At 41.8% G+C, this 19,335-nt stretch overlaps 1 non-coding gene across 1 annotated transcript; it reads left to right on the forward strand.

Moving 5' to 3' along the window:
• The first annotated feature begins 8,168 nt into the window (after window positions 1-8,168).
• Window positions 8,169-8,274, forward strand: LOC114913498 (small nucleolar RNA R71). Its single transcript, XR_003799472.1, has one exon. It is a non-coding gene; the product is annotated as a small nucleolar RNA R71 (small nucleolar RNA).
• The last annotated feature ends 11,061 nt before the right edge of the window (window positions 8,275-19,335 follow it).

The following is a 19,335-nucleotide window of genomic DNA, read 5'->3' on the forward strand; positions in this document are numbered from 1 at the left end:
TAAGTACTATCTCTAAACTCTGCTAAAATTTCATTCGAGTGCTCCATTTCTGTTGAGGCAGAGTACTGACTTGAGTGTCGGAGAGTCTTACCGAAGCACCCCCAACTCCGGTTTAGACTTTCCTTGCAGGTCCCGACGGCGGCCGTGATCCCCTCGTCTCCAGCTTCTCCGACATCGGCAGAATTCTGCACCAACAAGTCTAATGACTAAAATATTCAGATCTTAACCTTAACTTTAACTTAATCCCTTTCTCCAACCTTCTTCACTATGACGATCGTTGATTGCTGTCGTAGGTGTCAAAAATAAACTCTACTCGTTACTATAATTAAGGTGAGTTGAGATTGTATCCATAAAGATCGCATTTGTTATGTTTAAGAGATTTAATTTTAGATTAAATAGCAGAATAAAGGCTGATTAAAAAACTACTTAAATTGATGATTAATCAAGTAAATTAAGAGAATTAATTAAAGGTTGAGTGCAAATATGAAAGGAATTCTCGAGATCTCAACTGCTTTTCTATTAGATAGCTGGTATCCTTCTTTAACATGCCTTTACTCGAATATCTAAACAATAAAAATATAGTCTATCTTAGAGAGCACGGCCCATACCCATTGGATCATGGCCCATCCCTTAGAGTTATAGACTAGTTAAAATTATTTAGATATAAAAAAAGAATTGTAACCTAAAGATAATCCATTCCAGGAGCACGAACAGTACCCGTAGATCACGACTCGTCCCAAGGGTAATAGACTATTCTACAGTAAAATTTTATGCAAAGAAAATAAAGATACAAAGATATAAAGCATGAAACGCGAGTCTTTATTGCATATTAAAAGGAAAAATATAAAAGATATGAAAGAAAGCACATTGTCCAAATAAGATTGCAGAAATCTGAGAATGTGACAACTAGCCGGCTATTGGGAAGTTTCTCACTAAAATCTTCATCTTGGAATTATGTAGACTTCTTTTCACGGGCTTGAAGAAGAACTCAGAAGTTGGAGGAAAGGATTTTATGGAGAAAAAAGTTGAAGGTTGTGGAGATAGAGGGATGGAAGAGGGTGTGGCGTGTGATGGATTGTGGAGGTTTTTGGGTGTTTGGATAGCTAGCCTAAGTGAGGTATGGAGGGAGGTGTGAAAAACGGTGGTGGCCGGCTCATTGTTTGTGGTACGAGGATGAAAGAAAGAGGGGATAGCTTGGAGAGAGTTTGGATGGCTGGTTCAATGGTTTCTAGGTAGAGAAGGATGGTGTTGGCATGGAGAATGATGGTAGCCGGATGGAAGGATAAAAATATTCGATTCTTTTACTTATTTTTTATGGCCTTAATTCTTTATGACCTTTCTTTAAATAAGGCTCCGAACCGCATCTTAGATGCATCTATTTCCACGTGAATGTCCGCTCTTTCACGTTTGAACCGCACAAAGCTTCCGCACCTGCCTCACGCCCAACAGCTCACGAGGATCCAAAATTTGAATCCCCGCATCCAATCCGTGTGAGCTCCCATGCAAGTTAGCTTGTTTAAAGTTTAAACCATGCGCCCATCTTCTCTCAGTTGCACAAAAGCTCGCGAGCCCGCATCGTGTTCAAATCACCGCATCAGGTGCTTGTTCACTGCTCACCCAGGCGCTCATGTGATCGCTCGAACCCCCACTCGCACCCATCTACTATGAAGACCTAGGCACCCATTCATCCATGGCCACGCTCGTGTTTGAATCCGTTTGGACCGCACCCAGACCACGTGAAAAGCCAGCATGGGTTCATGTCCTGTTTGTGCATTTAATGTGCATGGCCCCACCGCTTTACATATATAGCAGGGGGCCACCGCTTTACATATATAGCAGGAGGGGCCACATGTTTTTGATCCTAGCCAATGCACCAACTCCTCGTCTCTTACATCTCCAAAAAGAAACGCGCTAAAAGCCTACGGGTCCCCTCTTCCTTCCCTAAATATTTTCTTCTTTTTCATTATTGCTATGCGTGTCCTTTTGTTTTCTTTCTTTGGATCTTTCTTCTGGGACCATTTCGCATCCATATCACGCCCAGATCTGAATCAAATTAATTAAATTAAATTTATTAATTATCTATAAAATAAATTAAAAAATATCAAATTTTTAATAAATAAATAATAATTAAATATAATTAAATAAAATTAAATATTTTTAATAATTTAATTTAAATATTTATCATACATTCTGACTTGAATTTTGTTTGTCCTTAAGTAAAATAGATAAATTAACAATGTGTACCGACTCGTCCTTGAATTAAAAGTTATCCTAGGCAGTTCTAAAGTCAATTGATAACTGACTAGACCATTAAAGAGATACTTCATTGGATTATTAATTCGATCCACTGAGTGGTTGAGAATTATCCATAAAAATTTTTAGAGATTTTCTTTCATCAATTCTCTATTCTACTCTTTAAGTCCTCTGACTTGTTGTGAGAGGAGTTTATTGTCTTCTTACAATTTAGTCCTCTTATGATCTACTATTATTTTTTTCTTTTTTTTCTCTCTTTTAAAAAAAAAAGAATTTAATGCAATGTCTTAGGCTTTTAAGCCTTCTAGCCGATCTTTGTAGTAAGGTTTTGGCCAATGACTCCTACACTAGTTGGCTTTAGGACATTAGGTGTAGAACACCCCTCGGACTTACTGACTCGAGTCCAAAAAAAACTATGAGGTGAGATTGACTTCAAAATAAGTCTCTTGACATTCCTACCTTTTGACACAAATCACAATGCTTCTTTAGGCGAAAGGACCCGGTTACTCAATAAGACAATACCGAACTTTTTTTTTAGAAATTAAAATTTTTTTTCATATTTTGACATTTCCACCCATACCCCTTGAAGTAGATTCTTCATTGAGATAGGTGGAAAGAGGATTTTGAAATCACTCCAAAAATTTGTTTTGATCTAAACTCTTCTATTTATTAAACTTTCTTAATAATTTGCCCCTTAATATCTTTAAAATTATCTAAACCGTTGATCATTCATCAATTAGAATGTCTGATTAACTTCAAATCGAGACAAAATCTGATACACAAAATTAATTATAGTCATACTTGAGGACTTGATTAATTTAATTATTCTTCCCCTCCAACTTTATTTTCATTATCTCCAATGGAGAAGAGAAAAATAAAAATATTCACCAAGGAGGGATACCACTTGATTTATTATTGTTTGCAGGTTCTTCCTTATACTCCATCGGATTCTTGTCGGATATTGATGATGTGCTCCCCCAATTGGGCTAGTTGTCTTTATTAGATTTTTACAAAATAAAAATTAAGTAATATGAAAGATAAAATGTTGGGTTGCCTCCCAACAAGTGCTAAGTTTAAGATCTTCAATCAGACCAAAATAGTTCATTGTTGGTCATATAGTGGATCCACTAAGTAGATGGTATCGATTAGTTCTTTGTTCTGAATTCCATCTACATATGGCTTTAGGCGTTGATCGTTTATCTTAAATATATTTTTGTTTTGGAGATCCCAAATTTCGATTGCTCCATGGGACAATACTTGAGTGACAAAAAAAAATCCATACCAACGAGAGCGTAGTTTATCGGGGAAGAGACATAATCATGAGCTAAAGAGCCATACTTTTTGATTGGGCTCGAATGATTTTTTAGAAATATACTTATCGTGAAAAGCTTTTGTTCAAGCCTTATAGATGCGTGAGCTTTCGTATGCATCATTTCATAGCTCATCTAGTTCGTTCAGTTGCAGCCTCCTATCAGAACCTGTACTCTTCATATTGAAATTAAATTTCTTTATGGCCCAAAATGCATGATATTCTAATTCAAACAGTAGATGGCATGTTTTCCTAAAGACCAATCTATAGGATGACATGCCAATAGGGGTTTTAAAAGTGGTATGGTAGGCCTATAATGCATCATCTAATCGAAGAGATCAATCTTTTCTATCGGACTTAACCATCTTTTCTAAGATATGTTTTATCTCCCTATTTGAGACTTCCACCTGACCACTGGTTTGGGAGTGATATGGAGTGGCTACTTTGTATGTAATGTTATATTTCTTCATTAGTACTTCAAAGTGTCGGTTCATGAAGTGAGTGCCCCCATCACTAATAATTGCTTGTGGGAAGCCAAAATGACTAAAGATATATCTTTGTATAATTTGATCATAACTTGGTGATCATTGGTCCTGGTTCCGATCGCCTTCACCCATTTAGAGGCATAATCTACAACCACTAGAATATATTCGAATCCATGAGAAACTGAAAATGGTTCCATGAAATTTATTCCCCATTCGTCAAAAATTTCTACTATTAAAATTGGGGTTAGTGGCATCATATCCTTCCCAGATATGTTTCCTATCTGTGGCACCTTGTGTAGCTACGGCCAAAGTCATATGCATCTTTGAACAGTGTTGGGCAATAGAACCAACTTTGTAGCACTTTTGCTACAATCTTCTTCCCACTGGAATGCCCCCACATGCTAGAGAGTGGCAGAATGTAAGAATGCTTTGAAACTCACTCGCGAAGACACACCGATGGATTATCTGGTTGGGGCAGTATCTGAGCAATTCAGGTTCCTTCCAAAAATAATATTTAACTTGTGAGAAGAATCGATCCTTCTCCTGTTTTGATCAATAGAGAGGGATCTGTTCTGTGGCTAGGTAATTGACAATATGGGCAAACCATGGAGTAGGGTTGGTAGATACAGTGAGGAGTTGCTCATCCATGAACTGGTCCATGGCCTTGTCGATGTTTTCTAGGTGTTCGAATACGATTCTAGAAAGGTGGTTAGTTATCATATTTTCAGATCCCTTCTTATCTCAAATTTCTAAGTCAAACTCTTGCAAAAGAAGGATCCATCTGATCAATTACGGCTTAGTGTCTTTCTTAGAGAGTAAGTGCCTTAGGGCTGTGTGATCAGAATATACTAGAACCTTGGCCCCTAGAAGGTATGATCGAAATTTGTCTAAGGTGAACACTACAGCTAGTAATTCTTTTTTTATTGTGGTGTAATTCAACTGAGCATTGGATAGAGTCTTACTAGCATAATAAATTATGTGTGTTTCCTTATTAATTCGTTGGCCTAAAACCACACTTATCACGAAGTCGGATGTGTCACATATGATTTTAAATAGGAAAGACCAGTTCGGTGGTTTGATTATTGGTGCTACAGTCAGGACAGTGCGAAGTGTGTGGAATGCTTCTAAGTATTCTTCATCAAAGACAAATGGTGTGTCTTTCACTAATAAATTGCACAAAGGTCTAGCGATTTTGCTGAAATCTTTGATGAAGTGTTTGTAAAATCCGGCATGACCTAGAAAATATCGTACCTATCGAACTGAGGTCGGGAGTGGTAATATTGATATTACCTCTACTTTAGCCTTATCTACTTCGATTCTCCTTTCGAAAACAATATGGCCTAATATGATCCCTTTCTGAACCATAAAATGGCTCTTTTTCCAATTTAAGACAAGATTTGTCTCCTTACATCATTATAGCATTTTAGATAGGTTCTGGAGATAATCCTCAAATATGGTATCAAATACGGAGAAGTTGTCCATAAAAATTTTTAAGAACTTATCCACCATATCGAAAAATATGGCCAGTACACACCACTGGAATGTAGCAGGTGCATTGTAGAGGCCAAAGGGCATGCACCTAAAAGCGAACATGCCAAAGGGGCAGGTGAAGGTGGTTTTCTCTTGATCGTCAGGAAAGATGGATATTTGATTATATCCCGAATAGCCATCTAGGAAGTAGAAGAAGCTTTGACCTGTCGGTTGTTCTAGGATTTGATCAATAAACGATAGTGGGAAGTGATCTTTCCTGGTGACAAAGTTCAGTTTACGATAATCGATACATACCTGCTAGTTAGATGTTGTGAGGGTAGCTAGCAGTTCACCTTCCTTATTTTCTATCACAGTAATAATATCTGATTTTTTAGGTACTAGAGTAGGGCTGATTCATTTACTATCTGATATTGGGTAGATGATTCTTGCATCTCACCACTTGATGACTTCCTTACTAACCACCTCCTGCATATTAGGGTTTAGTCTCCTCTGTATGTCCCTATGTGATTTGGTATTTTCTTCATCGTAGATGTGGTGCATATAGATGGAGGGGTCAATATCTTTCAAATCGGCAATTGACCACTTAATGGCTTTCTTGTGCTCTTTTAGAATCCCTATGAGCCGTGTTTTCTGATCAAGGGTCAAGTTTGAGGCAATGATCACCAGAAGGATATCATTGGATCCTAGAAAACATACTTGAGGGTGATCGAAAGTGGTTTCAGTTCAAGCATAGGAGTGGTTTCTAAAGAGGGCACCATTGGAGTGGCTGATAAATCAAATAAAGGTTCATACTGAATGGTCCATGGTGGGGTCATTTTAGAGAGGGGTGTGTCTAATAGGATTCTTACTTCATTAACGTCTCCTTCTAGATTAAAGTCATCTATCCCAAACTGAGCCAGACAAGTCTGCAATGGATCTTGATACAAGGTTACGACCGTTGCTTCTTCTACCAGGTTCTCTAGTATATCCATTTCAAAATAGTCATTGGTTTGAGGTCCTTGGGAAGCTTTGAATACGTTCAATCTCAGCTTTTTGTTCTCAAATGAAACCTCCATGACACTCATCCTACAATTGATGTAAGTGTTTGTTGTAGCTAGGAAGGATCGCCCTAAAATTATGATAATTTATCTTGATATACCAGAATATTCTATATCAAGGACTAGAAAGTCAACTGGGAAGTAAAATTTATCTGCTTTGATGAGTACATCCTCTAGCATGCCACAGGTATCTTGACAGATCTGTCAGCTAATTGCAAGGTGACCGTTGTGGGTTTAAGCTCACCAAACCCGAAGAGTTCGTATGCTAAGCTAGGTAGGAGATTTACACTTGCCCCTAAGTCTAGCAAAGCTTTCTTTATATACAGGTCCTTGATAACACAAAGATAAGAGGTGCACCTGGGTCCTTAAGCTTGGGAGGGGTAGTGTGTTGAAATACTGAGCTTGCTTGCTCGCTTGGTGAGACAAACTTTCTTAGAGATTTGTGATCTAATTTTGCATTTTTGTGTGCACAAATCCTTCAAAAATTTGATGTATGTTGGAACCAGTTTAGTTGCATCAAGAAGAGGGAGGTTAATGTGGACTTGTTTAAACAATTCCATCATCTCGTCGATTCATCCTCCCTTCTTATTAAAAGGAGCGGAGGATTCTAGTGCACTAGGAAATGATACCTTGGGCACGTATGATGGTGCTCATGATGTTGGTTTATCCCCTTGTTTTAGGTCCTCTTAGCCAATTTAGGTGTAGTCAAAGTGTGGGTGGTTTCAAAAATTTTTCTAGGTTGCTCGATCATCTTCGCATTCCTAAGAGTCATAACCAACTTTGCATATTTGAAAAAGATATCTGGGGTGACTGGGCAATTTACCTCCTTCCCTCTTACGAAAAGCTGTCGCTAGTTGTCCGATTTGGTTTTCTAACTTGACGATGGATTGTGTGAGAGTGGAGAGTTTGGGAGTTGGTTTCTATCCTTGCTAAAGCTTGTAGAACCTTCTCTTCAAAGGCTGACATATGATTACTTGGAGAAGGTTGGAGAACATTCTGGTATTACAGGTAGGGAGTGTTCCTAAAGTTGGTTTATTGATAATTAGGTCTTGGTGGAACCAGGGTAACAGGTGGTTGTGTTTTCCATGAGAAATTGGGATGATTTCGCCAGCTTGGGTTGTATGTATTCGAACACGGATTGTTTCTTGGTCTGTGAGCTATTTGAGATTAAGCTTGGTGCATGTGCTCTTGCACAAACTCAGGAAACTGGGCTGCAGCTAGACATTTAGTTATACAATAGGTGGGGCTAGAACAGATTGCGTAAACTTCTTGTTGCGCACTATGCATGGCTGGAGCTGGAGGGTGTCCCATATTCACTATGCGATCTATCTTCTGAGACAACTCATCCACTTTGCTATGAATATCTATGTACTTACAAATTTCATAGATTCCACCCTTTTCTGATGAGTGATGAGCCTATCATGATATGAGGCAGACATATGGTGTAGGAAGTTTTCACTCTATGTGTCGAATAACTGCAATGCATCATCCTCATTTTTTAGCATGAAGGTCCCTCCGCATGAGGCATCTACCATTTGCTTGTGTTTCTCTGATGGGCCATCATAGAAACATTGGACTAGTTGCCATTTTAGAACTGCATGGTGTGGACATTTTTGAATTAGGTCCTTTAACCTCTCCTATATTTCGTGGAACATTTCCCCACCTATTTGGGAAAAACTGTTTATAGCTTTTCTAATCTGATTGCTTTTTCTTATGGGGAAGTACTTCTTGAGAAATTCTCACTGGAGTTGGTCTCAGATTGAGATGGTTATCGAATCTAAAGAGTTCAACCAATATTTGGCTTTATCTTTAAGTGAAAATGAGAAAAGTTTCAACCTAAGGGCATCGTCAGAGAAGTTCTGGATTTTCACTATGGAACAAATCTCAAGAAATTCATCTAAGTGCCTATAAGGATCCTCGTCACTAAGTCCATGAAAAGATAGAAGGATCTGAATAATGCTGGACTTGATTTCGTATTGGGTAGCCTTTACAGGAGGTGCCTGTATATAGGGAGAGTAGGTATATATTGAAGGAGTGAAGTACTCTTTCAACTACCATGGTGTATCATTCTCTTGATTTTGGTTCATGTTTCTAGGCCTATTGGCTCTAAGGGTTCTTTCTATTTTAGGATCAAAAGGTTGGATTTCTGATTGTAACGATCTACGATCAAGCATACACATTACAATTATATATTAAAGCAAATACATAAAATTTCAGTTTTTATAGGATTTTTTTTTAAGAAGTGAGAGAAGAGTGAAAGAAGTCTAAAGAGAAGAGCCTAAGAGTCCTTGATCTAAGAAGATAGAAGAGTTAAGTTTTTTTTTTTTTAATTTGTTAAGCACTTACTCAAGCAAACTTCTATCCTAGGTCATCCTAAATTTAGACAGCTCCTAACTGCCAATACCTTCTTGGAGCACTCCAAGTCAGAAACTAACTAGCTAACTAGCAAGTAAAGGTAAGATCGATGGGAGGTCCCCATACTTTCGCAACAGACCTAATTAAGTAACCACCTTTCTTTGGGCTCTTATCCCTGAACCCCTTTTCTAGAGACCAATCAACTAGCCAATCCTGATATGGTCCAACTCTTCCGGGTGTCTTGTCCTAATGAGCTCGAATACCTTAGTAGTTAACATCTAATTAATTTTAAGTTAGGCTTGGGTATGCAAGATGAAGATTGTAGTTTGTGGGCTAAGGAGGGGTGATGAAATCTCTACCTTATCTGATTAATGGGATAATGCCCTTAAGATATATTATGATTATGCAATGCAGCAAACCAAGATGTTCAAGCTTGTAATTAGCACACAATCAAGATTAGTTTGTTGTTGTTTTTTTTGATTTTACAGGAATATAAGTTTGACTAAGTAACTAGGCAAGTTAGAAAGTACTAAAAACTAAAAATAGGCTAAGAATAAAAGGTAGAAAAAGCAAATAAAATAAATATTTTTTTGATTATTTTATAAACTCAAAGCAATTAAAACACGATCTCTAGCAACGGTGTTAAAATTTGATCACTATTGTAAGCGTCAAAAATAAACTCTACTCACTACATAGTTAGGATGAGTCGAGATCATATCTATAGGGATCGTGTTAGTTACGTTTGAGAGATTTAATTTTAGATTAAATAGCAGGATAAAGGCTGATTAAAAGATTACTTAAATTGATAATTAATCAAGTAAATTAAAAGAATTAAATAAATATTGAATGCAAGTATGAAAGGAATTCTTAGGAACTCAGCTGCTTTCTTCTTAGACAACTAGTTTTCTTCTTTCACGTGTCTTTGCTCGGGTATCTAAATAATAAAGATATAGTCTATCTTAGAGAGCACAGCTCATATCCGTTGGATCACGGCCCGTCCCTTAAAATTATAGGCTAGTCAAAATTATCTAGATACAAAAGAAGAATTGTAACCTAAAGATAATTCATCCCAGGAGCACGAACCGTATCTATAGATCATGGCTCATCTCAAGGGTAATAAACTGTTCTAGAGTAAAATCTTATGCAAAAAAAAATAAAGACATAAAGATATGAAATGCAAGTCTTTATTGCATATTAAAAAGAGGAATACAAAAGATATGAAAGAAAGCATATTGTTAAAACAAGATTGTAGAAATCTCGATGACTAGCCAGCTATTGAGAAGCTTCTCACTGAAATTTTTATCCTGAAACTATGTAGACTTCTTTCCATGGGCTTGGAGAAGAACTCAGAAGTTGGAGGAAGGGATTTTTTTGAGAAAAAGGCTGAGGGTTGTGGAGAGAGAGAGATGGAAGAGGATGTGGCATGTGATGGATTATGGAGGTTTTTGGGTGTTTGGATGGTTAGCCTAGGTAAGGCATGGAGGGAGGTGTGAAGAATGATGGTGGCCGGCTCGTTGTTTGTGGTATGAGGATGAGGGGATGAGGGGGCAGTTTGGAGAGAGTTTGGGTGGCTGGTTTTATGGTTTTTAGATGGAGAAAGATGGTGTTGACGTAGAGAATGGTGGTGGCTGGATGGAAGAATAAAAATATGTTAGGATTTGACGCCTCGAGATTCAGCCCACATTGAGCCCACAGCGAGGTTCGTGGCGAAAAACGGAGTCCAACGAGACCAAGATCACCTGAATCGGAGCTCGAATGGAGGAGATATGAGCTTTCGAAGTCGGCACGAAAATCGAGGCGGCGGAGGATCGCCGGCGACCGGCGGCGGGCGGCAGCGGCGCGGCTGCAGGCGGCGGCGCGCGGGACGCGCGTCCCAGGCCCGCGTGGGACGCGGGACCCAGGCCCGCGCGGGACGCGCGACCCAGGCCTGCGCGGGACGCGCGTCCCAGGCCCAGGCCCGCGCGGGACGCGCGACCCAGGCCCAGGCCCGCGCGGGACGCGCGACCCAGCGGCCTGCTGGCCCTTGCCCCGGTCCACCGTGGACCGGGTGGTCCACGGCGCGGTCTGTGGACCGCGTGGGCGTTTCCCACGCGTTTCTCGCGGTCCACGGCCCTATTTCGTGGACCGGAGCGCGATCGTACACCCCAGGTGGCTCCCGGTCTTGATCGGACGGTCTGGGACGTGATTTGGCTTGATTAAGGATTCCTAATTACTCTCTAACCTATGTTTAAGGCTTTAAAAAGCCTGAGAACGAACAGAAGAGTGTGCGTGGTTTTTGTTTCTCGCCGCCGTACGAACCGAGAGGAGAGAGAGAGGCGTGAGGCGCTGTGAGAGAAGGAGCAGGAGGCTCCTGGACAGCGGTCGCCAGGCTCTTCAGGGGTTCAGGGGGGTCTCCAAGAGAGAGAGAGCTTTTGTGAGGGAAACTTCATGTGAGAGAGAATTGGGTGTACAAGGGTTGAGGGTGAGGTCTCCTCTTGTAAAATTTTCTTTTCATAGTGAAGTTTGCATGCCCCGTGGAGGCGAGCCCTTTTGTGGCTGATCCACGTATTTTGATTGTTTTTCCTTTTGTTTTGTTTCTTCTTTCTTCCTGCTGCATCGCGTGGTACTGAAAGGATCTTGGGAGGTGGTGTCCTGGCCAGACATCCACCCAACAAGTGGTATCAGAGCAAGGTTGGTACAAGGACGCAGATTGCAGTGGTGGTGAGCAAGACTGAAGATGGAGAAAACAGGAACAATCAGGATGGAGATCAACAAGTTTGATGGTAAGAGCAATTTCTCCTTGTGGCAGGCAAGGGTGAAGGACGTGCTCATCCAACAGGGGTTGATCGAAGCTCTCTTGTGCGATGAGAAACCGACCACCATGGAGGTGCGGGATTGGAAACGGCTACAGATGCAGGCGGTGAGTACCATCCGTATGTACCTGGCGGATGAGGTGGTGATCCATGTGCTGAGCGAGACTTCCCCGACGGTGCTGTGGTCGAAGCTCGAGGAGTTGTACATGGCGAAGTCTCTCACCAATACTCTTTTCCTCTGGAGGCAGTTTTACCAACTGCGGATGACTGAGGGACAGAGCGTGCAGGAGCATCTGAGCCACTTCCAGAAGATCCTCACCGACCTTCTCAGCGTTGGCGAGAACGTTGAGGAGAAGACCAGGGCGCTGGTTTTGCTGGCGTCGCTTCCTTCTTCGTACGAGTCCTTGGTGACTGCTCTTCTAGTGGGGAAGAGCACTATCAAGATGGACGAGGTCACCGCGGCGATACTCCAGAACGAGGTTCTCAGGAGGGAGAACCCAGCTTCGAGCTCAGGTGTCGATAGCTCAGCTTTGGTGGCTTCTGGAGGTGCAGGAGGCGGTAGACGGAGTGACAGGAGATCGCATCGAGGGCGGTCTAAGTTCAGGAGGGACTTGAGCAAAACCAGGTGTTACCGGTGTGAGGAGTTGGGGCATCTAGCTAGAGATTGCCCTCAACTGAAAAATCGGACGGTGGCTGCTGTAGCGACGGCCGGCAGCGATTCAGATGGAGATGTCCTGGAGATATCTGACGAGGTATCTACTTCTTCCCAGCAGTGGATATTAGATTCTGCATGCCCCTATCATGTGTGTTGCAGAGAGGAGCAGTTTGACTCCCTGGAGAACAGTGAGAGCACTGTATATCTGCCGGATGGATCGAGCTGTGCGATCAGAGGCATTGGGACGGTCAGCTGGAGGACACATGACGGTGCAGTGAGGAGATTGGGGGAGGTCCGATACATACCCGATTTCAGGCAGAATCTTATCTCACTTAGCAGACTGGATTCGAGAGGCTACAGGACGGTAGCTGGTGGAGGAATCCTGAGGGTGCTACGCGGCGATAGGATTGTGCTGGAGGGGAAGAAGGGGAGCAGAGGACATTATTACCTGGCAGGGAGCCCAGTGCGAGGTGGAGCATCGGGAGCCAGGTGGAGCCCAGAGCGAGGTGGAGCTCCAGGAGGCGGATCGGGCACGAGACAGGAGACTCGGGAGGACGAGAGGCGACGTCGCAAGGTAAGATTCCTATTGCCGCAGGATGATGCCCCGAGCAGGTCTCAGGTCAGGAGGAGCACAGCATACGACGGAGATGGGATCGAGCAGCCTGGCTCGACTCCCATGTTTGCCCATCCATGATCAGCAGGCGATTGCCCCAGGGCATGGGGGCGAGGAGATCCAGAAGCTCTCGGAGTTTGGAGGAGGCCGAATATCGAGTCGAGGTGGAGATTGTTAGGATTTGACGCCTCGAGATTCAGCCCACATTGAGCCCACAGCGAGGTTCGTGGCGAAAAACGGAGTCCAACGAGACCAAGATCACCTGAATCGGAGCTCGAATGGAGGAGATACGAGCTTTCGAAGTCGGCACGAAAATCGAGGCGGCGGAGGATCGCCGGCGACCGGCGGCGGGCGGCAGCGGCGCGGCTGCAGGCGGCGGCGCGCGGGACGCGCGTCCCAGGCCCGCGTGGGACGCGGGACCCAGGCCCGCGCGGGACGCGCGACCCAGGCCTGCGCGGGACGCGCGTCCCAGGCCCAGGCCCGCGCGGGACGCGCGACCCAGGCCCAGGCCCGCGCGGGACGCGCGACCCAGCGGCCTGCTGGCCCTTGCCCCGGTCCACCGTGGACCGGGTGGTCCACGGCGCGGTCTGTGGACCGCGTGGGCGTTTCCCACGCGTTTCTCGCGGTCCACGGCCCTATTTCGTGGACCGGAGCGCGATCGTACACCCCAGGTGGCTCCCGGTCTTGATCGGACGGTCTGGGACGTGATTTGGCTTGATTAAGGATTCCTAATCACTCTCTAACCTATGTTTAAGGCTTTAAAAAGCCTGAGAACGAACAGAAGAGTGTGCGTGGTTTTTGTTTCTCGCCGCCGTACGAACCGAGAGGAGAGAGAGAGGCGTGAGGCGCTGTGAGAGAAGGAGCAGGAGGCTCCTGGACAGCGGTCGCCAGGCTCTTCAGGGGTTCAGGGGGTCTCCAAGAGAGAGAGAGCTTTTGTGAGGGAAACTTCATGTGAGAGAGAATTGGGTGTACAAGGGTTGAGGGTGAGGTCTCCTCTTGTAAAATTTTCTTTTCATAGTGAAGTTTGCATGCCCCGTGGAGGCGAGCCCTTTTGTGGCTGATCCACGTATTTTGATTGTTTTTCCTTTTGTTTTGTTTCTTCTTTCTTCCTGCTGCATCGCGTGGTACTGAAAGGATCTTGGGAGGTGGTGTCCTGGCCAGACATCCACCCAACAAAATATTCGATCCCCCCTCTCATTTTCTATGATCTTCCTTTAAATAAGACTTCAAACCGCATCTCAGATGCATCTATTTCCACATGAATGCATGTTCTTTCGCATTTGAACCGCATAAAGCTTCCTGCATCGCACCCAACAACTCACGGGGATCCAAAATTTGAATCCCCATGTCCAATCCGTGTGAACTCCCACGCAAGTTAGTTTGTTTAAAGTTTAAACCGCATGCCTGTTTTCTCTCAGCTGCACAAAAGCTCGCGGGCCCGCATCACATTCACATCGTTGCATCAGGCACTCGTTCACTGCTCACCCAGGCACCCATGTGATCGCTCGAACCCACACTCGCAACCGTCTGCTGTGAGGACCCAGGCACCCATTCACCCATGGCCACGCTCGTGTTTGAATCCATTTGGACTGCACCCAGACCACTTGAAAACCAGCATGGATTCATGTCCTGTTTGTGCATTTAATGTGCATGGCCCCACCACTTTACATATGTAGCAGGTGGGGCCAATCACATGGTTTTGATCCCAGCCAATGCACCAAGTCCTCATCTCTTATCTCCAAAAAGTCACATGTTAAAAGCTTGCAGGTCCCCCTCTTCCTTTCCTAAATATTCTCTCAGAGCTCGAGTCGACTCGACTACTAACTGATATTCTTATGCTTTTTTTACTCTTTGACCTTTTTTCATCTATTTTCAAGATTTGAAAGCACTACATCCGAACTCACAATCTCCACCTTGATACTCTCAAGTCCTTATGAACTCAATGTTATCCACTAGTCCCATCAGGACCATATAATAGTGAAAACTATCATGTGGAAGTACCTTCATAAATACATCAGCTGGATTGTCCTTAACATGAACCTTCATCAGCTCCACTTCACCATCCTCTACAAACTATCTAATCCGATGGTATCTGATGTCAATGTGCTTCGTCCTCACATATAGACGGAATTCTGTGCAAGCAACAAAGCACTCTGACTGTCAGAATGCACTCTGACTGTTAGAATGCCTCCTGTGGGAAGTCCATCTCTAGCACCAAGCCCTTCAGCCACAGGGCTTCCTTTGCTGCCTCAGTGATACCAATGTATTCCGCTTCAGTAGTAGATAAAGTTGTTATGGATTGCAAGTAAGATCTCCACGAGATTGAATCTCCGTGCAGGCTAAACATAAAATCTATTGTCGAATATCGAGTATCCATATCTCCACCAAAATCTATATCCACAAACCCTTCTATAACCCCCTAAGCCTCCTTAAACATGTTGGAGTGTCTATCAGCATCTCCTTGCTGACCATAGCAAATACCAACTCCAATTTTACTAGCCAAGTATCTGAAAATACCTTTTAGTGCTCTTCAGTGCTCTCTGCCAGGCTGTGCCATAAACCTGCTCATCTAACTCACTGCATTGGCTATATCCAGCCTACAACACATCATAGAGTACATAATGCTTCCTACACCAGAAGCATATGGCACTCTCTCCATCTCCTGAACCTCCACCTCAGTCTTTGGCAACATAGTTTTTGAGAGTTTGAAGTGCCCAACAAGTGGCAGCTCTATCAATTTTGTTGAAATTTTGAATGTCGGGGCATACATGTATGTTTCAATTTTTTTTTTTTCTAAACATCACAGTAGAATAGAAGATTAAAACATCTTTTAATTTACATCATACATGTATAAAATATAAAGCATTAGGATCTACTTTATATGCTGAAATTGAATATGTGATCGAATCACATACCTGTTTCGCAAATTCTTTCTTTAAATCTGAATCTAGAAGAGAATAGGTTCTCTCTTAGCTGTGCAAGTGCCCGATCTTTACAGGTATCCACTCAAGATCAGTCTGGAATAGCCCTCTTTGATATTGATTTTTCTTCTCTAAGAAAATCAGCCTGCGAATCTGAATGAAGCCTGGATCGCGATCAACTTTTTGATCCTTTTCTTGATCTTCTTCTTCTCTTCTTCTCTTGCTTTTTTTTTCTAGATTATGTAGCAACTAGGGACTAAAAACCAGCAAGGAATATGGGATGCCCAAACACCTTTGGGCATTGAGGATGGAGGATGCCCAAGCTTTGGCATTGGATCTCCAAGGGAGAAGAGAGAGGGGGCGTGGGCACTTCAAGGGAGGCATGGGGCTTCTGGTTGAATTATCTAAAGGTCTTAGGGAAAGCTCCTTTAAATAGACAAGGTTTGAATTCTATTCAAAACCAAACAACCACTTAATACAAGTCCTACTTGCATTAGGAATTCTCATTCCTTTAGTTATTTGACTCTCTTTAGGAGATCCTTTAGGTGCCAACTATTTGAGCCTTTGCACCCATAAAAACACACCCAACATGGCACCCATGGAACACCCTATAATGGTTCCATATATCCTCTAATGGGTGGACATGCCCAACTTAATCAAATCAAGTGGCGCTCAATTAAAACTATCAAGAAAATTAATTAAGAATTTGAACCCTTAATTCATTTGATCCAAAATCTTAGACACCCAACAACTTGAGCCCAATGAATCTAATTTATTTAGATTATTAGCAAGTAATTAAATTTAAATTAATTTTATCAAATCAAAAATTCAAACGTAAAGAGAAAATTAGGTCTAATCATGTGCTAGTCAGGTTACCTTGAACCCAATAGGGTTTCTCTAAACTCAATTGAGACTTCATAAGTCCAATTGCTTATTTCAGATCTAATTCCTTTATTGTATGACCTCATAAGTTTAATTCTATCTAGTAGTGAGATATACAATGATCTCTATCATAGTATCATTGAAACTCTTTTCAATGATCGAAACAATTTCACTCTAACTCATCAAGGATTGTCGATATTAAGCAATCCTAGTGAGCTTTCATAATCCACCAGTGACACCTAGCAGTATGTAGTGGTAACCTTGTAGAACCAAAAAAGAATCTCAAGATGTAGTTCACATGTGATTCAGTCCTTCTACCGTGAGTCCCGACTAGATGGTAGGTCATGGATAAATCATCAAACTTCATCATCAGTCATATGATAGATTCGATCAGCTCAAGTCCAATTGTGATCATTATGAAAACTCTTTTTCATCAATCATACTACTGTGACCACAAACTCTTGGACTTAGCCTCTCAAATCTCATATGATTACTCCTTTCTATCAAGATCGATAGATTCCATCTTAATGCACATTCTACTTCTGTAGTGGATCAACTGTCGTCAACATCCACTATAAAGGCTCATTAAGGCCATGTTTATATGTCAGTCAAACTACAGTAGGCTCACTGCGAGCAGTCATACCATCGTAGGTCAAAAGATCATTCACACAACTACAACATCGAGATAATCACTGATGATCGAGTAGAAATCTAAGTGATCTCTCGTATGGTCATGCTCAGTATTAGTTGTTCTCTAACAACTACCCACACTCATCGCTCAGTATCTCTACACTATAGATCAGACTCATATATCCTGAAGGAAGTGATTTATGCGTCGGTCTATCCGAATCGATCACCATCCTCATGATGATACTATGACTGGGAGTATTTAGAAATTAAATACATGTCTCTAATTTTCAACACTTTGAGAATATGTATCGAAATATTAATTCTATGGACGATTCAAGGATACATCATACTTGAATAAAAAATAAACTTATCATTTTATTGATCAAATTAATATATTAAGTATAAAATTGTATCCTAGCTATATCTCAATGTGTCAGCCATGTTGGCTTCTAGGACATACATCTAACCATCTCCCATTTGGACTAAAGCTAATTGGTCACTAATCTAAGTCCCATCTTCTTAAGGTGGACTTTCATTTTTGACTTGCTCAATTGCTTTGTCAGCAGATCTACCACGTTATCCGTGGAGTCTACTCTTTGCACCTCGACATATTTCTTTTCGAGATAGTTGCGTATGATATGATACCGCCGTTCGATGTACTTTAATTTCTGATGAGATCTTGGCTCCTTAGCAAGTGCTATGGCTCCATTGTTGTCGCAGTAAAGTGGTATGGTATCTGATATTATAACCTCAAGTTTTGCAATAAATTTTTTGAACCAGAAGCCTTCCTTTGCAGCATATGAAGCAGTGACATATTCAGCCTCTGTGGTCAAATCTACTATGATGGATTGCTTGAAACTCTTCCAGCTGATTGCGCCATCATTATATATGAACACATATCCTGACGTAGATTTTCTATCATCAGGATCAGACATGAAGTCTGAATCAATATATCCCTTGACTCGCAACCCAGAACCTCCTCCAAAGATCAAGAACAAATCCTTAGTTCTTCTTAAGTACTTAAGGATGTTCTTCACAGCTATCCAGTGCTCCTCACCTGGATTCGACTGATACCTGCTTGTGACACTCATAGCAAGGACAATATCAGGTCGAGTACATAGTATGGCATACATGAGGCTCCCTATGACTGAGGCATAAAAAATCCTACTCATACGCTGAACTTCCTCAGATGTGGTTGGACATATCATCTTGGAAAGATGAATATTATATTTAAGAGGTAAAAATCTTTTTTTAGAGTTTTTCATGCTGAACCTTTTCAGCACTTTCTCTATGTATAGCTTTTGTGACAAGCCTAGCATCCTTTTAGATCTATCTCTATAGATCTTTATTCTAAGAATATAGGATGCTTCTCCTAGGTCTTTCATGAAGAATTTCTTAGATAACCATCTTTTGACCGTGGTCAATATGGAAATATCATTTTCAATGAGGAGAATATCATCCACGTACAATACGAAGAATGTTATTATACTTTCACTGATCCTTTTGTATACACAAGGTTCTTCTTCGTTCTTGATAAAGTCAAACAATTTGATCACATCATCAAAACAATGATTCCAACATCGAGAAGCTTGCTTTAATCTATATATAGACCTTTGCAGCTTGCAGACTCTATGATCACCATCACCAGATGTAAAATCCAAAAGTTGCTTTATATAGATATCTTCCTCAAGATATCCATTCAGGAAGGCAGTTTTTACATCCATCTGTCAGATTTCATAATCATTATAAGCTGTAATAGCAAGCAGAGTGCAGATGGATTTCAGCATAGCTATGGATGAAAATTTTTTTGATAGTCAATACCCTCGTGCTGGTTATAACCTTTTATTATGAGCCTAGATTTATAGGTCTCTACCTTACCATCAGCATCTATTTTTCTTTTGTAGATCTATTT

Source organism: Elaeis guineensis, chromosome 16, assembly GCF_000442705.2.
Source record: "Elaeis guineensis isolate ETL-2024a chromosome 16, EG11, whole genome shotgun sequence".
In the NCBI taxonomy this organism is placed as follows: Eukaryota; Viridiplantae; Streptophyta; class Magnoliopsida; order Arecales; family Arecaceae; genus Elaeis; species Elaeis guineensis.